Source organism: Patagioenas fasciata, chromosome 4, assembly GCF_037038585.1.
Source record: "Patagioenas fasciata isolate bPatFas1 chromosome 4, bPatFas1.hap1, whole genome shotgun sequence".
NCBI classification, from domain to species: domain Eukaryota; kingdom Metazoa; phylum Chordata; class Aves; order Columbiformes; family Columbidae; genus Patagioenas; species Patagioenas fasciata.
Window position 1 is genome coordinate 59,640,077 of NC_092523.1, and position 14,206 is coordinate 59,654,282.

At 36.5% G+C, this 14,206-nt stretch overlaps 1 protein-coding gene across 4 annotated transcripts in view; it reads left to right on the forward strand.

The window, feature by feature from the left end:
* Window positions 1-14,206, forward strand: part of TTC29 (tetratricopeptide repeat domain 29) — a 343,118-nt gene that overhangs the window by 13,843 nt on the left and 315,069 nt on the right. For 2 of the 4 annotated variants that reach the window (XM_071808004.1, XM_071808007.1), the window contains exon 1: window positions 8,231-8,311. The exons of 1 other annotated variant lie outside the window; for it this stretch is intronic. The gene's annotated coding sequence lies outside the window, so the exon portion shown is untranslated. Of the gene's footprint in view, window positions 1-8,230; window positions 8,312-8,944; window positions 9,030-14,206 lie in introns of those variants that run through there. One more of the 4 variants, XM_071808003.1, reaches the window with a different exon arrangement.

The window sequence follows — 14,206 nt, forward strand, 5'->3', positions numbered from 1 at the left end:
AACTGGCTATTTCACTGACATTATATTAGAATCATTAGGGTTTCTCACTGCTGATTCCAACCCTACTGCAGAATAGGGATGGGGCACATTAAGAGCATTTCTTTCTATTTCAAGTGCTGGCTAGTTTCCTTCCATTTTTTTGCTATTAATTAATTTTTAATCGATGAAATATCTCTGCTTGCTTTCTGCTGGTGATCACCCACAGCATTCAAGGTTTGTGGAGGTTGACAATAGCTCTACAGATATGAAGAGCTCCATGTTGGCACACTTAGCAAAGTTATGACCGTTAAAGTGAAGACTTCAGAGACCTGTTGCCAGTAAGACTTAGGTCTCAGCAGTTTCCATGGAGTATTTGGTGTGGTTTTGGTCACTTGGTTCTAGGCCTCTTTCCTCTTCGTCTATCTGACTTAGAATATACTGTGGATAGAGAACCAGCAGCTTCTCTTGAACAGATGTAAGGGTATCCAGCCATGTCAAGATTACAAACAAATTGTTTTATTTTTCCTTACCATGGTAGTAAATTGCACAACATAAAATACTGGACATAGATCTTGAGATAGTAGACACCCTCAGAAAGAGGATGAAAAATGCAGGATATATCTTGCCAAGAAAAGTAATGTATATTTCCAGAACTACAAGAAGGATAATATGTTCTTTATTATAAATCCAGTCCAAATTCCTTTCAGAGAGACATACTGTAGAGTGTATCCAATAATACAGTTCAAAAATAAGTATGATGAGAGGAAGTGAAACTGGTGGATAAGAAATGATTGCAATCTATAGAACAAGTTTATATTAGAATGCTTGTATGGCATGGGAAATATTCAGCCCCTGTGGGGGTGAACACATTTTTTTAATCCCTGTACCTGGCTTATTGTACAAAAGATGCTTCTTCGGTAGAAGGTGCTAGATTCATGGCCAGTGTATATTTTTTGCTTCCTGTCACTTTGTTTATAGAAAGGAAGCAGGTGATGTAACTAAATTGAACATGTGTGTTTTAAAATATATAGTAAAACACTCCAAAAGGTGTGTTGAGAAAGACATGCATAAATCATCGGAGGCAATTTACCTTTTTCTGGCTGATCATTTCACGTTTTGTCTCAACAGGAATACTGAATCTTTCAGTGTCTGCCATTATGGATCTGTATCAGTGCTGGGCAGTAACTTAACCTAAATAGTCTGAAATTCTCCATCACCTATTGTTTAAAAACCTGCATCATCACTGGGCAAATTGATCTGTCATTGTACAATATAAGTTTAAACTGTCCCAGTAAAGCACTTCTGGTTTATATATATGCCGTTACATGAGCAGCATTCCTCTTGTGAATTTTACACTTACTTTCTTATCTGTCACAGAAAGATAAGTAGCACAGCACTCAAGCTGTAAGAAGTAAATTTCCTAATGCAAAAATGGTGTGCTATTAACATTTCTTGAAGGCAGAAGTGTAACCATAGAATGGTTAAATTTGGCCTACAAATATCAAAGCCAATCTTCAGGCAGTTATAAAGCTATTCTGCCTTTAAAAAAAAAAAGGCGAAGGACGAAGGCAGCTGGATGTGTATAGAGGGATGACAGGAGAATGGAAAGAACTTGCAGGAGTGCTTGCATGTGAGTAGCATCACACATGTAAGTGTTGTTGTTGAGAGATTATGTTCAGACCTTTGTTAAAAGTAGCATGCAGGTCCAGCATTCCAGAAGTAGCCTTAGAAAGAAACTGTTGTGCAGAATTTTATATGTTGTAATTATTTAATTGGTCTACCTCTTCCTTAAGACCTGTGATACTGTGATATCCTGTGACTTTTCTGGCTAATGTATGGTAGAGAATCAAACCTTATATCTACCTGTTTCTTGTTGTTTCTTACTTGTTCACATTCCTATTATACCTTGAATAAAAGTCTTAATGAGGTGGCAGCTGTTATGTGCCTCTTATCTGCAACCAAAGTGCACGGACTATACCTCAACCTTTTTGCTTTAATTTTTCTGAACAGCTGATTCTGACTAGAATGATTTCAAACTGTAGCGAGAAACTTTGACTTTTGGTCTGTTGGTTCAGAGTTTTCCTAAACTGTGGTAGGTGTACAACTGGTGATCCTCAAACTAATTCTAAGTGATCCAGCTGCCACTTGCCTTTGTAGAAATGAGTCTAAGTGTAAGGTGGATTGATCTGTTTTGCATTGTCATGTTAGGCTTGGAAATGCAACAAGTTGAAGCAAAGGAATGTGAAGAAGCCCATGAGTAGCAATATATATATTCCCACTTCCATCTGATGTGCTTGTGCATTGGCTCATGTATATGCTGCTACTGTGGAACTTTTGATGAAGTGCATTACAATTGCTTTATGTAAATAAACAGATGGAATGTAATGGGCAAGCTATCACACAAATCCTTAATTAGACTGCTCCATAGCTCATGGATAGCAAAGTTCTTCTTTATCTCCTGGAACAGTGGAATTTACTTGATGTTATTTACATCTTAATAACAATATTGACAATGGGTAGTGTGGATTGTCAGCAAAGTCTCCACTTTGTACCAAACATAACAAACTGTTCTGCTCAGTGTGCTTACAGTTGAGTTTGACCTGTAGGATGTTTTCATTCTACTTTTGAGTTTTATTGCATTTGGATTATGCAAGTGTGTTATGTGCAACATACTGAAAAAAATGCACTGTGTATTTGGTGTGAATTTTTCCTTTATTATGGCTGATATTAATGAGATTAACCCAAACTATTTGGTCTAACTCCTCCATGCCCTGATAACCAATACTATCTTGCATCTAAGAAGAGGATCACAAAACTCTGCCTCGCAAATCCCATCCGTAACAGGACACACCCTTTTTTTAACCTGGTGATTTCCATTGATTTCAATTAAATTGATTGTCTGGTTTTTGCAGTTATGTTCACAATTGTCTACATTGATAATAGACTTACTGTTGATTTTTCATGGGAATAGCCAACAGAAGTTTCTGGTTTAGTCCCTTTCTTTTGAAAATGGGTGAGTTTGCCTTTGAAAACCCTGTTCTGCTTAACTTTCTGCTAGATTCCAGTTCAACAGAAGGTTTAGTAACAGTTGTATACAATTTAGGTGTATGAACACTGAAATATACTGAGTGGATCATGTTGAAATGTAGCATTCTTAGTCTGAAAATGTGGGAAGCCATTTTAGACTGGTCTTTACTTTTATTTAAGTTTTAAACTTGAAACTAAACATAAGACAATATTACTGAAAATCTACAAAGAAAACACTAAAAAGGAAATCTTTACCGGAACCAATGTTGATTGAAAAGCTTATTGATGCTTCTCTGCTTTGAAATTATCAAGGTGATCAAAGGGAAAATGATGTTTATGGAGGACACAAGGATTGTGTACTCAGATTTTACATTAATTGTTAACGTCAAACTTCAGGAGTTTGTTGGTAGTGAATGGAAGTTTGATGCTTCTCCAAAATGTTTGCCTGCTTCTGAGATAACTAATTTCTTCTGAGATGTATCATTTAGTGCATTATAAGAATTTATCAGTGATCCTCCTTGAAACCAGTTAAGTTTCTTGCCCCTCCTGGTTCCTAATGAAAGAAAAATATACTCTTCCAAAATATACTCTTCCAGTTCTTGCCCTAAATTTATTTAGGGTTTCATTGAACAAAATTGCTCTTATGCTAACATTTTACTTAACCTAAGTCATTCTTCTTCCTCAGTGTTGTTTAAAAAAATAGAAATAATTTCTCTTGCAGACTTTATTTTGCTTGGCTAGCAAACTAGGTTGCCTTATATGTCTGTCTTAAAATAGGTTAAACGGGAACCTACCATTCTTCTTTACATGTTTCTGCCTGACTGACTTTTTCCTGACTATTAGTAATGGAAACTGTGGACAGGAGTTCCTGCTGCAAACCAGGACAACCAGAAATCAAAAAAAGCTGGCAGTATTTAGTCCACATTTGACTGCAAACCATCCATTTGAAACAAGTCATAGAAACACAGAATAGTTTGGGTTGGAAGGGATCTTTAAAGATCAGTGCAGAAAGTGTGCCCTTAAGATGTGGCAGCAGGTAGGAGTATATCCCATGGATACAGAGAAGTTCCAATGCTGTTGCACAAAGCATTACGGAAGTCCTCTGTGTTCTGTTTCAGAATGCATGTTCTTGCTGTTCACATTACATTTAAAACTTACTTGTTTGACTGTATTTGAAGGTTATCTGTTATCCTTCTGAGATGCTCTCTGTGCTGGCATAGGTAATGTCCTAATTTGTGTGAACAGGGAATGTGTTTTCACAACATTTAAATGTAAGCAATGAACAGCTAAAGGTGTCAGTATTCATCCCACCTAATAGATGCACCTAAGCTAGAAGGATCATCTGTCTAGGATCTTTCATAGCCACTGGGGAGAGAGATCTTTTTTCATCTACTGTAAAGGCAAATCATCCTTCTAACATAGGCAGCTAAATATTATGATTTGAATATTCTCATTTCTGCCTTCAGCCATCTTTATTAATAGTGTTCCTACTTTGTATAAGAATTTGTTTGTTCATTGTCCAACTTGGTGTGAAAAGACATTTTGCTAGGTGTGTCTACTAACTCATAAAAAGTCCTGATCCTAGATCCAAAAGACTTAAAGCCTTTAAAGGAGTGGCAAAGTAGGATGCAAAATGATACGTGCATGATGTTATCTACTCACAGATACTGTTGGTTTTAAAAGTGCCTCAGTCTTGCTGCGGTTAGGGAGCTGACCTTTAAAGTACTTGTGATCATGTATCTGAAATGAGACGTGCAGCTATTTATAAAATTATATGCATAGATGAATGTTTACCAGTTCTTAGCTTATGAGAATATTTTTGTATAGGTACTATGGTAGGGCTGCTGCCTGATCAGAGGCAGTTCTAGAGAGAGAAGTCTGGATACAGTGAAATTGGAAATAACTGATAAAATTGACAGCACTGTCCTTTCGTGTCTCTCTCTTTTCTTTTTTTTTAAAGAGACTTCAGTATATATGCATTAGAGGTGTTCTCTTAGCAATAATTTGCATCTCTATGCAAAACCTGTAACTTTCACTTTGTCATGCCTCATGCAGTATTTAATAATGTATGATTTTTCACATTTTGCCTGTCATCTTAATGTTCTTAATTTATTGAAAAGTCCCTTTATGTCTATTTCTTTAATATCAGACCATCAAAGAGGAACTTCTTAAAAATGTTGAATTCCCAGACAAATTAGTACTTGTGTGTCTACTTCTGTGCACATAGATTCACAAAATTACAGGATCGTAGAATGGTTGAGGCTGAAAGGCAACTCTGGAGATCATCCGGTCCAGCCTTCAGTTCAAGCAGGGCCATTGATCAGGACCATATCCAGACAGTCATAGGTTGTTTATCAGATGAATTTCCTTACAATTAATAGCATTTTTATTTCAAACTATATTTGCGGCAAATAATGCTTGGAAATTTAAGCAGCAACCTATTATTGTGAAAACTTTGTATTTTGAATCTGTAAATATCTGTGAAAGAATCACGTAACCACACCTGGGAATATTAACTATCTTATTCTCACTTATTCACTAGATTTTAATTTATTGGATCTAGAACAAATATGTTTGAAGTATACAACTTTTGAACACAAGCTGAAAGTATTAGAAAAAACAGCTGGAAATAATTACAAAATAATCAGTTCCATCTTCCTACCAGCATAAGTGATAGTTTCTGTAAGTTTCTCCCAGCTCAAGTTTAAACAACTGCAATAACTTAGATCCTGAGACTTTGTTCAGGAATCAGCCTGCAGTCGTCTAGAGGCTATCCCATGGAAACATTTGAGTTCTAGGACATCCTTTTGTCCCCACAGCACCATTAAAAAAATGTTTCACATATTTTCTGAAAAGGGGACACACCAAAGAAATCAAAGTGTAGCTATGCTGTCCATAGCAGTAATAATAAAGTTATAAGGGACATTGTGACTTTTTATATTGGTTCCCTTTGTGGCTTCTTTTTTCAGAGAAATATGTGAGAAGTTGAAAACAGAAAACAAAAAAGCTTTGAACTCTGATTGGCATATGTCCCCAAGGTTATGTTCTTTCTCACCTCAGTGGTTTTAAATGCAGCAACCAAAATGTTCTTCATGTGTGTAAGTCAGAGGGAAACTCAGGGTATGCTTGTCAAAAAACTTTCATGGTAACATGAACAAAGCTTACCAGTAAAAATAATTGGCTTTCTCTGTGCACCATGCTTTGTTAACATTTTATCTAGAGTTAAGTGTGCTTGGAAGAGGATTGCACTTCAGGTGTATCTCCCCAAGTTATTCTATTTCACTCACAGGCGCTTTAAGCAGTAAAAACTCTGTAGCCTTCAATATGAGCGTACCAAAATGAGTATTCGTGCGAACTCCCCACTTGATGAAATTAAATGGATTCTAGTCACTGACAGGAACTCTGGATGATGCTGTATCACTTTCTATCTTCTGTAGTCTTTGGCCATCCATTGCATTTCTAAGGTAACATGTGCTATGTGAAATGTTGCTATAATTCATTGCTTTCTCAGTTACCTTATTGAATGAATGTTAGAAAAGTTCACATAGCTATATGAGACACAGAGAAATACAAATGTGTAAATAATACATAGTAGCATGTGTCTTTACGGCTAAGAGTGGAAACTGAATACTCCAAACAAAACAGTACATCTCTAGATGCAATTCAAATGTTAGATTTTAGTTGCAATCTCATTGGTGTAGATTATCTGAAGTAGCACTATTTTTTGATTTATAGTGATATCAAAGAGATCTTAATTAAATATGACGTGTTAGGTCAAAATTTCAGAGATGGTCAATTAAAATCAAACTTGGAAATTAATATTAGGTATCTTGATTAAATGACCTAACATCAAAGGGGATGAACTCTTCAGAATTACATTGGAGGTGAAAATTATCCATACTCAGCATCTCTAAAACTTTGCCAGGCTATTGTGACCCTTAGCCTGGCTTGGAGAACATAACATGAGGAAAAAATAACTACGAAAACTTCAGCTCAGCTCTGTCAGGGTCTGAGCAAAAAAATTACTATGCTGACTGATAGTATGAAATCAAGAACTGTGAGTAGCTTTTGATTTACTAACTTAAAACACACCAGAGTTTCTATAATAATTCTACTGAAATAATGTTTTCTTTAGTTAGTTAATTTTGTTATTCTGTATTAGTACAACCAGTAGTAAAATGGGGTGCTTTTTTTTTTTCCATAATAAAAGCTCACAAGTATTGCATATTGTTTAGCTCCATGTCCTCTAAACTACAAACATAGGCATATTTGGGACATATTTGTTATATTCTTGATTTTATTGTTAAAACAAAAGAGGCTTTGTATATGTAAAATATAATTAGTTAGCTAAGGCATGTTACAAACTCCACCCCATGTATGCACTTCTGAAATTCCCACCTCCTACATCCTCTTCTCCAGACAATGTTGATTTTGCTTTGTGGCTTTCTTTGGTTTGAGATGCATCACATTCTGGACGTTGATCTGTATATCAAAAATCCTGCTTTTAAAAATTAGCTGTGTGTATTAATAAAATTATCTGACAGTTCTAAAACTGAGACCGCAAGGCAAACACTGTGTACAGTGTGCGTGCAAAACTATATAAATAATGAACTGTTTGTTCTACAAATGAAATTTTTAACTCTTCCTGTAGTGGCTTGTGGGGGGGCGTTTATGTTTGTTTGTGGTTTTTTGTATCCAGGATTGTTCTAGCTTTTGCTTTTCATCCCATTCTGCTCTGATCAGGCTACACCGGAACCCACTGGGAAATGTGTACATTTCTGTGAAAGCTTCACAATACCTTCAGTTACAAAGAAATGGGGCACTTGGGATCAAGAGATGTCAAGGCTGAGTCAGCTTTGGATAGATATCCAGACATTTTTGGCCTGGAAATTGAGCAAGAACAGGCTTCCTATAAATTTTTATTACCTCTCTGTGTCAGCCAGATCAAAAGTGCTATGAGAGTAACCTCTCTCACGATCTTTCTCTCTCACATTCTTTTCTTCTCATGTTTCTTTCACTTCATCTTTTGCATATTCCTTAAAGGGGAAGGTTCAGAGGGAACAATATATTATTTTGAAATGTGCATAATATATGCTTTTGACTTTTGTTCTCAAGAAGAGCTTGTACATAGTAACTTTCCTGTTTATGAAATTATCTTTTGCAGTCACACTGTGGACCTGAGTCAAAACTATGTTAATGAGCTTTTGTGACATCCTTAAGAAGCTGTATCTTGAGAAACCTTTTTTTTTGCAGAAGGTTCTGTGGACAGATGACAATGGGTTCCTAATGGCCTCTGTGGAAGCATGTAAGTGTCTGAATTCCAATGGGCTGTAGACCTCTTGCCTGCTTGTGCTCCTGAAAACAACTCAAGGTTTCCCTGATGTAGTGCTCTTTTTTTTTTTTTAATTGGTCTTATTGTGCAGTACTATACTGCTATGAACTGTAGCGAGAAACCAGCGTAAGTTTGTGCTGTGCAGTATACAAATTACAAAGAATTTACTGACATTACGAACTTTACATCGGCTTTTCATAGAAGAGTCGAAGTAGGTAATAGGAGATAAGGAACCTACAAGAATAATAAAATAGTATTGACTAACATGATACTCAGTGGTAGCAGAGCACAAGAGCTTAAGAATTAGCAGCATTAATAATTTTATTGGTGTCATAACAAAAGAGAGCCTTGAAGATGCTTGTGAGATAACTTTATGGATGTTTACGGGGACCTCCACCCAAATGTGAGGGACAGCATGAGGAAAAAGTGCAGTGATTATATATATATTTAATGTAAGAGGTAAGTATCAGAAAATATTCATGGCTGCTCCTAAGTACAGTGTGGGTTCTAAGATTTTTTTTCTAAGATTTCACCAAGAGTCACTAGGGGTTTTAATGACTGCAGATTCAGTGGTGATCCAGAGGCAGGAGCAAGATATGGGAAATATTGAAGAAGGACAGCTTGAATCAGCAGCTTTAGTTATTGAGACTAGTGATTAAATGGAGAAAGGATATATGGACATTGTTGAAGGGTAAGTAAAGATGATGTCTTTTGTTTGCTTTTAAAGTAGTTAGATACTGACGAATGTTTGTATTGAGAAGGATAGAGCTGGAAAACAATAGAGAAATTAAAAGAGGTATAATTTTATAAAACTTCGAACCAGGAAATGAGCTGTTTCGCAGAGGCTGAAACATCTTCAAAAAATATATTATTGTAAAAGAGTCCTTCCTGAAAACAGCACAGTTCTGTGAAATATTTTTAGTTGGTATTTTTTCATTAATAATAATTCTATAAATTTTCTGACCAGGTCTAGCTCAAGCATAACTTTTGAATACGGAAGAATTTTCCCTAACTACACTGATATCAGCTAAGTAGCCACTTCTTCAACCACTTTATATTTATGCTGTCTGGATGAAGAACAATATCGTTCATGTGTCTGTTTTCAGTTCAGAAAGTGTTCACTGAACTCTTAACTCAAAAGAATGATGCCAGATTTCTTGTTAACTACTAGTCTCAGTTCATCCCAGTGGTTAAAAGCTTAGTTAAGTGCCAAATCAGAGCTGTTCTAAACTTCCTGTTTCTCATGGAACTTTAGCTGTACAGTTTTGGTGAAGAAACATGAATTATGTTTCCCAATTCTAAATGATGAGGTTTATTCTGTATTACAGTAGTTTTGAACTGTTGTTATATAAAGTGTACTGATAGGCAATAATATGAAGGAATTATTCAGAAATGCCTGAATCTATGCAACAAAAATCCTATATCATTAACTGAAGTTCTGTAAATGAAGTTCTGTCTCTCCAGACTTCCATATTTTTCTCTCCTTACTTCCTTGTGCTTTAAAGGAAACTCCATACTGAGTACCCATTTAGAAACAATAACTATTTTTTCAGGCAGAAGTAGAACAGGGTGAAAGAGTAAATTAGTTCCTTATTTGTGTATGTCAGTCTTAAAAACATCTCTTTGAAACTGTTAAGCCAACTGTATTTGTGATCAAGAAAAAATTGTCAGTGTTTTACTGGAATGATCATTGCCAGTTTCATTATTATTCTCTACCTGTTTTCTAAAAATGTGATTCTGCCATCTCCTTTTCTGATGCGTACCTGCAAAGGCTTCTGAGAATCAGTAAATCATTGGACTTAGCTGATTGATTCTTGATGCGCTCATGGAGAGTGGTGTCCAAAATCAGTTCAGGAAGCTCTTCTCTTGTAAACAAGGCATTAGAGTGAAAAAAACCTTTGCTTCTTTTCTTACTAAATAACTAGGTTTGGATGTATTTTCCTTTTTCATGTAACTACTGGTGAATTTAATGAAGAAAAATAACATCAGTGCAAAGCATATCATGTTTTTTCAGCCACATTGCCTAACTGTTATTCCCTCTCAAATTGTTCTGCAATGCCTATGATGTTCCCTTAAGAACTGAGTTAAAATCTGCCTTGAAGTAAGAACACTGAGTCATTAGCAACTCTAGGTGAAAAAGCAAGCAGGGATGTTGTGCCTGTTATTGCTCATTACAAGAGTGTAGGATGTGACTGTATTCCAAGTCTAATGCCACTTTAATAGAGGTGCCATGCAGACAGGGTGATAAGTGTGTGTAGTTATGCAAAAGGCCAGATACTGGAAGGGTCAGTTTTCATTTGAAGATGCTCATGTAGTAGTTATTGCAGCAAATAGTGTGCTGCAATTAGCCATTGGTGAGTCATGTTGCAATTGCTCCTCATGTAGCAGTTATTTGGCTAGATTGTAAACATATAGTTCATGGGAATCATTTGCCTAGTGTGTTCCTGCTCTTGTGTGTAGGTGGTACAGGACACAGAGAAAAGCACAGGGAAGAAGAGAACCCATGTTCTCCTTTCATTTTCCACAAACATGTTTAAATAAGGACAAATATCAAGGTTCCTGATGATACTTGAGCAAGAGGGTACTTTTGGTCCCTCAGGGAAAAAGGGTAAAGATTTGTGATGTGCTGGGCTGGTAGAAAGACCTCTTCTATTGCTTCTGTGCTACCTTTATAACCAAAGGCACTTAAAAAGAAACCAGACCTTAGTCTCAGTAGTTGCATTTGGGAGTTCCCAATAAAAAGGGTAAGATGAGGGCTGTATTGTGGTTTCTTGGTCAAAAACCCAGTGCATAGTCTCAGCATGTGTGGAACTCAACTATGGCAGTGGCCCAGGATATGGCCTTTTAAGTATGCTGCTTTCAGTTTTATAAATTCATAAGAGTGCTTGCTGCTGCAACCTGTTACCAGATCACTTCCAGAAGCCTTCAAATTTGCCGTATGAAGGAAGGAAGAGAAATAGTAAACAAAATGTGAGAACTACTTTTGGTCTGTTAGATTTTGTGCTTTTTGTGACATCAAGGTAGTGATATGGGAGCAATAAGGCATAAGAAGCTTCATGGATTGTCTCGGAAGGACTATGAGGAGGGAGACACGTTGGGTATATCTCATGTCCGTGTTACATGCACAATGTAGACTCTTGTCCAGTTTAGCTTCTGGCCCATGCCTGTTACAAAATTCAGTTCAATTTGGAGTTAATGTAATTAGTGTTAGTATTAATGTCTGGGAAATAGGTCTTCAGAATGAGACTGAGAACAGAACAAATGTAGATGCAACTTAAATACATTGAAATTCCCCATCTTAGAAACTCTCTTCCTTCAGCCTTCTCTAATTTCCTAGAACTTTGTCAGTATGTGCTCAGACAGGTAAGCCTTTCCAAAGATTCCAAATCAAGGAGCACTTTAATGAATAGTCATCTACAGTTCATCTTGTAATGCTGACAGGTACTGGGAGAACTGTGCTGCTATTCACAATATGGAAAAAGGTGGTTGTTCATTTTTAGATCAGGCAAAACGAAGGATTTTATTTCATTTACAGCAGAAGCCCAAGAAAAAACACAAAATATGCACAGAACTGGCTTTCTCACGTTTTCAGCCAAATCACTTCAGTAACATTAGAAAATGTAGGACAAAGTTGATGAAGTATGTGACTACATCATACAGTCCCATTATCACCATCATCAAGAACTGGAAGTATCGTGTATTTTACAGGAATGCAGAGATGGAGGAATAATCCAGCAGAGTGGAAGATAGTGGCTCCAGCCTGCCTCTTCTCCCACTTTTGCCTTGTCATCTGGGTCTTCCCATGTGTACAACCTGCTGAAATCTGTGGCACCACTCAGCCTCAATGATGAGACTGTCTTGCGTGGTCAGTGCTGTGTAGATTTTCATGCTCTCTATGTGAGTCTAGAAGTGCATGAATGACTCATTTTTATTCATTATAGGTCCATGACCTGTGGATCTTTATTAAGCTGTAATGTCCAACTTCTGTTTTGTCCTTCAGGTTTTTGACTTGCTTTAACTTCAGACCCTAGAAGTTTGGTCTGGATTTTTTAAATAGATTTATCGTAGTTTTGAATCAGAAAGTTTTGAAAATGTCTTTAATGAATCACATAAGCTATAGTTCATTCTTGGTACACAGCCACTTGTGGTTGTTTTAATTTAGAATAATATGGCTTTTGTTGGTTTTAGAATTGCCTTTTATTCCTGTAATTAAAAACAGGGTGTAGAGTTTCACTTCCTCACATCCACAACTTTTCAGACATCAGTCAGGTATTGCCAATGTAACTGAGTGTAGAATTTGACCTAGGTTATGTAAAGCCCAAGGGAAATTCTATAGCTGTGTGGGAAACATCTAAATTCTCTTATGTTTTCCCATTCGTTGATCCTGCTCTTTCCTATTGGATTTCTGGGATTCTCACCAAAGAAACCCAAGCCACGTCTCTTTTAATACAAGTACACAAAAGTGTAGACACAAGTTCGATTTTGTGCCCATTGAAAGAACAAACGGGTATAAGTTTAAATTCCTTCCAATTCATGTACTGGTATTAGCTCAGTTACCTCTGTTTATGAACAATAAAGATGTCATTCAAATATATTAGGATTTAGCCACTATAATTTTCAGTTGGTTAAAAGATCAAACATAAAACGATGTATTTTTTGTTATAAACCAGAAGATTAAATACCAGATTTTATTCTTTTAGTCATCCAGAGGGACACTAAGTTGTGAATTTTCCCAGAGAAAGTAAATGTTACAGTTCAAATTAATGCTTTGCTCTCTGCTCTTACTTGAATCACTTGGACACTGCTGTAGTTCATGTTATTCAACTGTTTTGACTTTTGATCAAAGTTCATGCTACCACAAATCACCAGATGGCTGGCTGCAGGATATGTACAGTGCTTGTGGGATGTGAAGGCTGCAGCCCACATACATTTCCTACAGACTTCTGACATTCCTTTCTATCAATGTTCTGGAAATACAGAGGATGTAGAAGAATCACATTCCCTGTGTCTAATACGCATATAAAAGTTAGAGGCATTTTGTAATCATCTGATGCTGAGCACATAACAATGAAGTAAGCTTCAAACTGTGTAGTTACTTTCAAATCTGCTGTGTGGGTTTTTTTAAATGTATTGCTCTCATGCCCTTTTTTTTTTTTTTTTTAAGTTTGCAGTATTAAGGCAGGACTGCACTTAGTATGCTGTCTAGAAGTGCGTGGGGTTCTTTTTGGATTTTTTTTAAAAAACTGAAAACACGTGCATAGAAATTCAAATACTACAGTTTAAGTGACTGCTGTCTGCATGTATCCAAAATCATGGTATTTCTGACCCTACTGCAGTAAATCGGCTTTTGTTTTCACTTTGGGTTTTGGTGATCTGGTTTATTACAGAGATACTGAAATTTCTTGTTCCCATGCTGATTTTCCCTTTTTCTACATTTTTCAGTCAACTATTTCTTTCCCTTCTCTGCTATATCCACTCTGATCAAATTACCATATGTACAAAATTCAGCTGCAAGGTTTCTGACTTGCCCTGGGTCCTGGGAACATACCACTCTCATTTTGATCTCTCTGAATTAGCTTCCTGTACAATTTCCTGTCAAACATGAGTTTCATGAGATTCGTCCTTGAATGTGTGTGTGATCATCCCTTCTCGCTGTAATGAAATTTTGGCTGCCTAACTAGCTGGAACATTTTTGCCAAGCCTGCTTTTATGGGAGTAAATACTAATGAGTTTTGCTTTTTAAGTACTAATTCTCAGAAATGGATCGGCAGAGATAATTCAGGTTAACTCTCATTGGAGAATTTTAAGCAGGGGAATCTGATAGTTGTGTGCTTGCATTGAAGGAATCCTTCCTGCCCCCCAGCATCT